The sequence below is a fragment of the Theropithecus gelada genome, chromosome 20 (genome assembly GCF_003255815.1).
Source record: "Theropithecus gelada isolate Dixy chromosome 20, Tgel_1.0, whole genome shotgun sequence".
NCBI classification, from domain to species: domain Eukaryota; kingdom Metazoa; phylum Chordata; class Mammalia; order Primates; family Cercopithecidae; genus Theropithecus; species Theropithecus gelada.
Genome location: NC_037688.1, coordinates 6296701 through 6307096, shown reverse-complemented (window position 1 = coordinate 6307096; position 10396 = coordinate 6296701).

Genomic DNA, 10396 nt, shown 5'->3' with positions numbered 1-10396 from the left:
GGAACACATGGACACAGGGAGGGAAACATCACACACCGGGTCCTGTCGGTGGGTGGGGGCAAGGGGAGGGGGAGTATTAGGACAAATACCTAATGCATGAGGAGTTTAAAACCTAGATGACGGGTTGATAGGTGCAGCAAACCACTATGGCACACGTATACCTATGTAACGAGCCTGCACGTTCTGTACATGTATCCCAGAACTTAAAAGTTAAAAAGTAACATAAAATTTGTTTTTAAAAAAAGCGAGAGTCTCCGCAGGAAGGGCGGGGGACCCTCCGCCTTGCAGAAACTGGGAAGCCTGCCCCGGAAGCAGTGAAGGCCGCGCAGCAACAGGAGCGGAGGGGCCAGGACTCGGTCGCAAGCTCGGTGGTCTTAGACCCTACACGGGCTTCCCCAAAGACCTGCAGCTGCTAGCAACCCCAACCCCAGGGACAGAGTCCTGGGTCCTGAGGCACCAACTGAGAATTTCCCACGCTGAGTCATTTACATCCCCTTCATGATTTTGGACGTACCTACACGTCACCTGAAATATGACTCAGTTATTTTTTTCTTCAACTCACTTTTTAAAGTTAAATGTAGGCCAGGTACAGTGGCTCATGCCTGTAATCCCAACACTTTGGGAAGCCCAGGCTGGAGGATCTCTTCAGGTCAGAAATTTGAGAGCAACCTGGGCAACATAGCAAGACCTCATCTCTAAAAAAAAAAAAAAAAAAATTCAGAGCAGGAGTGGAAGTTTATTTAAAAGGTTTTAGAACAGGAAAGAAAGGAAAGTACGCTTGGAAGAGACCCAAGCAGGGCACTGACGTCAAGGGCCCATACATTTTTTTTAATTAGCCAGGTGTAGTGGTGCACACCTGTAGTCCCAGCTACTCAGGAGGCTGAGGTAGGAGAATCGCTTGAGCCCAGGAGTTAGTTCAAGGCTGCAGTGAGCCGAGATCACACCACTGAACTCCAGCCTGGGCGACAGAGCAAGACTCTGTCTCTAAAATAAACAAACAAGAGTTATCTGTATTAAAAAATAAATAAATACATAAATAAGTAGAGCTAAATATAAGAGAAACAGTTTATTGCTATACTAACTAGAAGCCCAGTATTTCTCACCAAAACAGAAGAGAACTATAAAAATAAATACACAACGGTCACGATTTCTTACCAGTCTGGCAGTTTACCGCTGAAAAGCAACTGGTATCTCATCAGTGCTGTGTTTTCCACACTTGAGGAAAACCAGGGATTCCAGTGCAGAAACCAACAGGAATTCGGAATGAAATGAGGTAACAGGTGGTGAAAGGAAAGTCAAGCAAAGTCCAAGAGGGAGGGGTCAAGTTTGTTTGGCTCCACACTGCCAAACAAAGGGAACCCTGACCAACATTCTGTGCCCGGCAGTGGATTCCAGGGCTTCTTGCAAGATACACATTCTTCCGGAAACTGCGAGTTATTTTTGACTGGTAAGTTGGAGGGGAAGGGTAGAGGCCCGGTTTCCTGTAAGCCCACCCCACCCCTGAGGTCCGATGCCAAGCTGATGGTATCACAGGGTCAGGTGGTCCCAAGAGGTCACCCGGCTGGCCTCCCATATCTGGTGACCGATCACCTGTCCCACAACCTTCCTGAGGGGTCTTCCTGCCTCTGCCCTAGTGCATTGCTGCTGTGGAGGCAGCTACAGGGAGGCAGGACCCAGGGCAGCTGGCCAGACAAGTGAGTACAGGGAATATGGAGGAGGTGGAGTGGCCCTTCCCTAGACACAGTTTCAGTGAGCCTGTGCTTGAAGAGGTGTCTGCACTGGGTTACACTGTAGGGAAAGACAACCATGGAACTGTGGGCACGGCACTTCCCCTCTTGCTGTTGGTTTCCTCTTCTGTAAATTAAAGAGAGTGGGTCAGACAGGACCTTATAGTGAAGAGTCATCTCCAAGCGCCTCTGCAGCCTGAGACCTGGGGCTGTTAGAGGGAGGAATTGCCTGGCCAACCGTGTCTTTCAGTGCATGCAGTTGTTTTTCTTTCTTTTTTTTTAAAAGACAGGGTCTTGCTCTGTCACCCAGGCTGAAGTGCAGTGGCCTGATCATGGCTCACTGCAGCCTTGACATCCTGGGCTCAAGTGATCCTCCCACCTCAGCCTCCCAAGTAGCTGGGACTACAGGCACCCACCACCATGCCCAGGTAGTTATTTTATGGTTTACAGAGATAGGGTCTTGCTATGTTGCCCAGTCTGGTATGCAAGAGTTTTGTAACAAAGTGTGCAAATGGTCTCTCCTATTATTTCAGAGAACCAAGAGCCCATGGTCAAGTAGAAGGAGCACCCTCCTCACTGTGTGTGTCCCGCAATCCTGTAATATGGAAAGGCCATTTGTGCCATCTTGTCCTGGAGCTCTTTAAGTCAAGAAGGCCCAATTATTGATCCTGCGCAAGTCTCTAAACTACCCTGGTATGAGTTTGGGAGTGGGAGAGTTCAAGGGGAGCCAAGGCATGCCTCTGCCCCTCTAATTGTGCAGGGAAGTCTTCAATATTGCACACCTGCTGTGACAGTCCTGGCTCAGTCCCTTTCCAGTGGTGGGGACTGCAGTCAAGTTAATTAATCTCTCTAAGCCTCTGTTTCTTAATCTGTAAAACGGGCATAATGCCTACTTCATAGAATTGTTTGTTGGGGCTAAATGAGATCATTCATGTAGAGTCAGTCAATCAGTATTTGCTGAACACCTACTGTTCTAAGTGTTTGGTGCATAGCCTAGTTCCTTGTACAGGATTAGGCATGCAGGAAGTTTTGGAAAAGCAATGAATATAGGTGTATATATGTGTGTGTGTGTATATATATGTTTATATAGAATATCTTCCACACCACAGCAATTCCATTCAGTCCCCTCTTTCAAACATGAAGGGCCTGGGCTTCCTCTTGGCATGGTAGCCAGGTTCCAAGTAAGACTATTTCACCACCAAGTGTTGCAAGAAAAAGGAAGTCGAAGCTTTCATCTTCCTAAGCATTGATCTTGGAAGTCCTGGAACATCACTTCCACTGAATTCTATTAGTCAATGAGGTCACAAGGCCAGCCCAGATTCTTAAAGAGAAGCACACACATGCAGAAAGGAAGGAATTGCTGAGGACCATCTTTGGAAACTACCTAACACAGACGAGGAATAGAACAGGCCTGGTTTCCTGTAAGCCCGCCCCACCCCTGAGGTCCGATGCCAAGCTGATGGTATCACAGGGTCAGGTGGTCCCAAGAGGTCACCCGGCTGGCCTCCCATATCTGGTGACCGATCACCTGTCCCACAACCTTCCTGAGGGGTCTTCCTGCCTCTGCCCCAGTGCATTGCTGCTGTGGAGGCAGCTACAGGGAGGCAGGACCCAGGGCAGCTGGCCAGACAAGTGAGTACAGGGAACATGGAGGAGGTGGAGTGGCCCTTCCCTAGACACAGTTTCAGTGAGCCTGTGCTTGAAGAGGTGTCTGCACTGGGTTACACTGTAGGAAAAGACAACCATGGAACCGTGGGCACGGCACTTCCCCTCTTGCTCTTGGGTTCCTCTTCTGTAAATTAAAGAGGGTGGGTCAGACAGGGCCTTATAGTGAAGAGTCACCTCCAAGCGCCTCTGCAGCCTGAGGCTTGGGGCTCTTAGAGGGAAGATTTGCCAGCAGTTGCTCACTGACACTGTAACATTTATTCACTTGTTCATCCATTCATTGCCTGCCTTCCCCCCTCATATGTAAGCTGATGAGAGCAGACATTGCTTTGTTTAGTGTTACATTCCCAGAACTTAGAATAGTGCTTGGCACTTAGTAGGTGCTCAGTAAATATTTGTTGAATGAATGAATCAATCAATTAAGTAATCAATTATTCAATTGTCCTAACCAGCCACAGGAAGTTGAGTAGGACAAGGAGGTTTCATGGAAGAAGTGAGAAGTGGGCTGGGCTTTAAAGACAGGTAGGCCTGGCAAGAACGTGTTCTATTGATGAGCCGATGAGAAGCAGTGAGAGACAGTGGGCCGATGCCCCAGTCACTCTGGTGGACACACAACCAACCCTTAACTAATTAAGCCTTCATTAGATTTGATGTGTGTGTCCCCCATGGAGTATGTAGAAAGAGGATGCTGAATTCTCTCCCTGTGTTTTTTTTTTTTCCCCTTGAGATAGGGTCTTACTCTATTACCCAGGCTGGAGTGCAGTGGTGCAATTATGGCTCACTGCAATCTCAACTTTCCAGGCTCAATCCATCCCCCTACCATAGCCTCCCAAGTAGCTAAGACCACTATGCCTGGCTTTTTTTTCTTTTTTCTTGTTTGTTAAGAAGAGTCTTGCTCTCTCACCCATGCTGGAGTACAGTGGTATGATCTTGGCTCACTGCTGCCTCCACCTCCCAGGTTCAAGTATTTCTCCTGCCTCAGCCTCCCGAGAAGCTGGGATTACAGGTGCACACCACCATGCTCGGCTAATTTTTGTATTTTTAGTAAAGACAGGGTTTCACAATGTTGGCCGGGCGGGTCTCGAACTCCTGACGTCAGGTGATCCGCCCGCCTTGGCCTCCCAAAGTGCTGGGATTACAGCCATGAGCCACCGTGCTCAGCCTAATTTTTTAAGATCTTTTGCAGAGATGGGGGGTCTTGCTGTGTGCCCTATGCTGGTCTTGAACCTCTGGGCTCAAGCAATCCACCCACCTCAGCCTCCCCAAGTGCTGGGATTACAGGCATGAGCCACTGCACCTGGCTAAATGCTGAATTATTAGCTCAGCCCTAGGGGCAGGGCTTTCTCTGAATTATCTCTGTAGACCAATCATTTTTAACTGGGGACAGTTTTGACATTAGACAGTATCTGGTGACGTTTTTCTTGTCACACTGGGTGTAGGGGAGTGGTTGTTACTGGCATCTAGTGAGTAGAGGATAGGATTCTGCTAAACATTCTACAATTCACAAGACGGGCCCCTACAACAAAGAATTATCTCACCCAAAATGTCAATTGTGCCCCTGTTGAGAAATCCTAGCTGTAGAGGGTGATGGGAAAATGCTTTGAATTAGAAGCATTTGGGAGCTGGCAGACAGCCGGCAATCTCTGTAGCAGCACTTGGCAGAGAGCTGTGTTCCCACCTAAGATGACTGCGTGTTATAAATAGCTCCTCTCGGTATTGTGGCAGTTGTAGCAGTTTGAATCAATGTCAGAGGAGTTTCAATACATGGATAATAAAAATGCAAAGGAACTATATAAAGGGAGAGAATGAAAGACTAGAAGCAGCAGACGCATTGAGCTTTTCCTGCAGCTAAGGAGAAGCATGCCTTCCACACTTGAGTGGAAAGATTCTTCCTCCAAAATAGCTCTCAGATTCCTCCACTCCCTCCCCACTGCAACTTCCCTGGTCCAAGCCCCCATCCTCTGGTACCTAGACCAATACTGCCACCGCGAAGAAAAAATATATATATATATAAAATATCTTCCATACCACAGCAATTGCATCCAATCCCCTTTCTCAAACGTGAAGGGGGGCAGATCATGAGGTTCAGGAGATCAAGACCATCCTGGCTAACACGGTGAAACCCCGTCTCTACTAAAAAGACAAAAACAAAATTAGCCGGGTGTGGTGGCAGGTGCTTGTAGTCCCAGCTACTCAGGAGGCTGAGGCAGGAGAATGGTGTGAACCCGGGAGACGGAGCTTGCAGTGAGCAGAGATCGCGCCACTGCACTCCAGCCTAGGTGACAAAGCGAGACTCCATCTCAAAAACAAAAACAAAAACAAAACAAAACATGAAGGGGCTAGGCTTCCTCTCGGCATGGTAGCCAGGTTCCAAGTAAGACTATTTCCCCAGCAAGTGTTCTTGCTAGAAGTAGAAGGAAGCTTCCACTTCCTTTTTCATGGAACGCTCGCTGGTAAAACAGTCTTACTTGGAACTGGCTACCATGCCGAGAGGAAACCCAGCCCCTCCATGTTTGAGAAAGGGGATTGGATGGAATTGTTGTGGTATGGAAGATATTCTACATAAACAGATATATATATATATATATATATATATATATATATATGCACCTATGTTCTTCCCAGTCTACTCTGGCCTCCACCACGCTTTTTCCCCAGAAAAGGGAGACAGATCTTACAGCATAAATTAGATGATGCATTCACTGCTTAACCTGGGAATGCCAGGGGCAGCAGCTCACTCCTACAATTACAGAACTTTGGGAGGCCAAGGCAGAAGGGTTGCTTGAGCCTAGGAGTCCAGACCAGCCTGGGCAACATAGTAGGACCCCGTCTCTACAAAAAATTTAAAAATTAGTCAAGTGCGGTCATTTTCATCTGTAGTCCCAGGTACTCAGACTGAGAGGCTGAGGCAGGAGGATCACTTGAGCCCAGGAGTTTGAGGCTGCAATGAGCTATGATGGCACCACCATACTCTAGCCTGGGCAACAGAGCAAGTCCCTGTCTCAAAACAAAACAAAACCTGAGAAGGCTTTTTTTTTCCTCATTATACTTAAGATAAAATACAAAATCTGTAACAGGCCCACCACATACATTCTGGAGAGTCTGGTCTCATCCTGTCTCTGCGTGTTTCTGGAGGGGTGCATCCTGCCCTGTCCTCTGTTCCTGGAATACGTCAAGCTCAGTTCAGCCTCAGATCACTGCCCCCATAGAGTTGACAGTCTGATGCTGGAGGTGGACCTGAGTCAATCCCATCACTCAAGCACACATAAAACTGGCCCTGGTGCCACGAGTGACAGGGCCACAGTGCCAGGAGCCTGCAGCAGGAGACTTGGCTCATTAGAGAGACCAGTGAATGAATTCTTGACAAGATAACTCTTCAATGGAGCTTTGGAGGGTGAGGAGTTAACTAAATGAAAATAGGGCTCGGTCAGGCACGGTGGCTCATGCCTGTAATCCCAGCTACTTGGGAGGCTGAGGCAGGAGAATTGTTGAATCCAGGAGGCAGAGGTAGTGAGCCAAGATCCCACCACTGCACTCCAGCCTGGGCGACAGAGCGAGACTCTGTCTCAGAGAAAAAAAAAAAAAAAAGAAAATAGGAGGAAGTGGCCGGGTGCAGTGGCTCACACCTGTAATTCCAGCACTTTGGGAGGCCGAGGCAGGTGGATCACCTGCGGTCAGGAGGTTGAGACCAGCCTGGCCAACATGGTGAAACCCCATTTCTACTAAAAATTAGCTGGGAGTGGTAGCACACGCCTGTGCTCCCAGCTACTCAGGAGGTTGAGACCCAAGAACTGCTCGAAGCCAGGAGGCAGAGGTTAGAGTGAGCCGAGATCACACCACTGCACTTCAGCCTTGGGGGACAGAATGAGACTCCATTTCAATAAATAAATAAATAAATAAAACAGGAGGAAGGAACAGTGAGTGCAAATGCCCTGCAATGGTGTGAGCTGGGCCCAGTGCAGAGAGGAGCAGAGGTAGGGCAGGCAGGAGGCAGGTCTGGCAAGGGCTGCCACTCAAGGCAAGGGCTTTGGATTTTATTCTGACCCTGAGGGAAAGCTCTTGGACCCTTACCCTAAGTAAGGGTCTGACAGATGAGATTTGCAATTTGAGAAGATCACTCTGGCTGCAGCATCAATATTTGTAAATAATTTATCTGAATCTCATACTTGTTGTAGCTCTTGACATTTACAGAGAGGCCAAAAAGACTATGGGGAGACCTCATGGTTGTCAGAGAGATGATGGTGGCTTGGACTGTTGACAGGGGATGAGAGAGGTTGAACAGTTTGCAAATTTATTAAAACCTTGTGTGTGTAGTTGAAGAATGATCATATTACCATTTCTTGCTCAAAGGCCCTACATGTGACTGTACCAAAAACACAGAACGCAGGAAGACATACCAACGTAGACACTGCTGGCCAGGAAGCATCTTCGTCTGCTGATCTGATTGGTTGGGCGTGCCGAGCAACATTCCCTGTGCAGGTCTGTTTGGTTTTGATAGCATCCCACGGCAAGGAGGGTCCAAGACTAAGGGGTTGGTCATGAGACCATGTGATCTCCTCTTGCTTACCTTTGCATGAGGGCAGAAGAAGGGGCTGGCTGCATATCCAAGCTTGCTGCTGCTGTCATTATGGCATAGCACATAAGGTCACTCAGCAGACTCATGTAACCAGCAAAGGGTCTACTCGCCACTGGTACAAAAATGCCAGAATAACAAGAGCAAAGTGTGATAAGGAGATTTTATCATCCATGCTAATAAGAGAAGGAGTGGGCAAGATTCTTTCCAAAAATTTCCACCCTTCAATTTATGGAGGGAATGCAGGGGTTTTTAAAGAGAGAGGGGTTCGGAATGGAGAGGAAGGGGGCTAGGAGGGGTCAGTGGTGCGATCCACTCCAACAGCTTATCTTGAATTATTGTTCCCTTTGGTGAAGGGGCCAGTGCCATCACTGGGCCTGACCAGGTTGCAAATGAACTGCAGCCAGTCTTGCAGTTAATTTCTAGTGCGTGAGCGTGAGTAAACGTGAGTGAGTGTAGCCAGGAGTAAATTTCAGCCTTGACTGGGGAGATAATTCTGGAGGTATAAGGTCCATGTCAAGATCCAGCCCCTGGATGGGCACAATGGCTCATGCCTGTAATCCCAGCACTTTGAGAGGCCGAGGTGGGCAGATCGCTTAAGGTCAGGAGTTTGAGACCAGACTGGCCAATATGGCGAAACCCCGTCTATACTAAAAATACAAAAATTAGCTGGGTGTGGTGGTGCGTGCCTGTAATCCCAGCTACTTGGGAGGCTGAGATAGGAGAATTGCTTGAACCCAGGAGGCAGAGGTTGCAATGAGCCAAGATCACGCCACTGCACTCCAGCCTGGGAGACAGAGCAAGACTCCATCACACACACACACAAAAGATCCAGCCCCTGAAGCTTCTAAGGAAATACATGACCAGATAAGTGAGCATGGTGTGTGCTTGACAAGCGTTTGGGTAAATAAATGTGCATATGGCATGGGAGCATGGAATGGGGAAGAATAGGGAGTGGAGGTTCACAGTCCATTCTGAGGCTGTATGTCAACATGACAGGAAACACATATACAGCTTGTCTCAAAGTTGTATCTTGAGACTAGGGAGAAAGAAGGAAAGAAAACAAGGTTTTAAAATGCATTTTGAAGCCAAGCTGCTTGGATACAGTCAGATTGCCTGGATTCAAATGGCTATTTCTACCACTTCACTGACTAGCTCTGTGGAACATTCCAGAACTTCTCTATTCTTCTGTTTCCTCTTTTTTTCCCCTTAATTTACTTTTTTTGTGGGGGGGCCAGGTAAGAGACAGGATATCCCTATGTTGCCTAGGCACACCCTGAACTCCCAGGCTTAAACAATCCTCCCACCCCAGCCTTCCAAGTAACTGAGACTATAGGCACCTGCCACCACCCACGGCTGGTTTCCTCATCTTTGAAACAGGAAGAAAAACAATAGCAACCACTGTTGGAGTTTTAGGAGACCAATAAACACTCTTTCTGCCCCTTCTGAGTTCAGAACTAAGGAAGAAAAGCAGATGTCAGCCAGGTAGAGATCAAAATGTCATCTTCATTGCTGACAACAGCTAGACTGGAGGATGTGGTTGAGGTGAAAATACTTTACCCCCAGTCACTAACACAGCAACTGCAGACAGCCCATTACCAGGGCATAGGATGGTCCAACCCAGCACCGCACCTTCTCAGAAAGTTACCAGTCAGAGAAATCCTCCTCCTGCTTTGGGGAAAAGGGGGATGAAAGCTAGATAGACATGTTCCTCCACACCTGGCCCCACTGGGAAATAGAATAGGAATCTCCTCCTGTCCTTGAAAATATGAGAAGCAAGAATAAGTGATTCTCTCCACACCATTTTATGGGCTCATGAGGTTGTTACAAGATTGTTAAGGAAAAACAAAGCTAAAGTGTCTAGAATACAGAATCCATAAGGTTTCATCTCTGGCATCAACTATCCTGGCTGGTCAGGCCAGCCAGATAGGCAAGGCTGGTTAACCGAGGGAAGTTGTGGTTGAGTGAGAAACAGCATGAAGTAAGGGAGTTCTTGAAAGGGGACTTCTCTCTCTCTCTTTCTCCTTGTTCCTTACACTCAGGAAACCTTGAGAGTTCCCTAAAGGGAAATGCTGACCAAATATGAACTGGCAAGTCTTTTTTTTTTTTTTTTTTTTGAGATGGAGTCTTGCTCTGTCACCCAGGCTGGAGTACAGTGGTGTTATCTCAGCTCACTGCAAACTCTGCCTCCTGGGTCCAAGCAATTCTCCTGCCTCAGCCTCCCAAGTAGCTAGGATTACAGGCATTTGCCACCACACCCGGCTAACTTTTTATATTTTGAATAGGGACAGAGTTTCACCATGTTGGCCAGGCTGGTCTCGAACTCCTGGGCTCAAGTGATACACCCCTCCTTGGCCTCCCAAAGTGCTGGGATTATGGGTGTGAGCCATCACACCTAGCCTGGCAAGTCTTAAATTAAAACTGGGGGAAA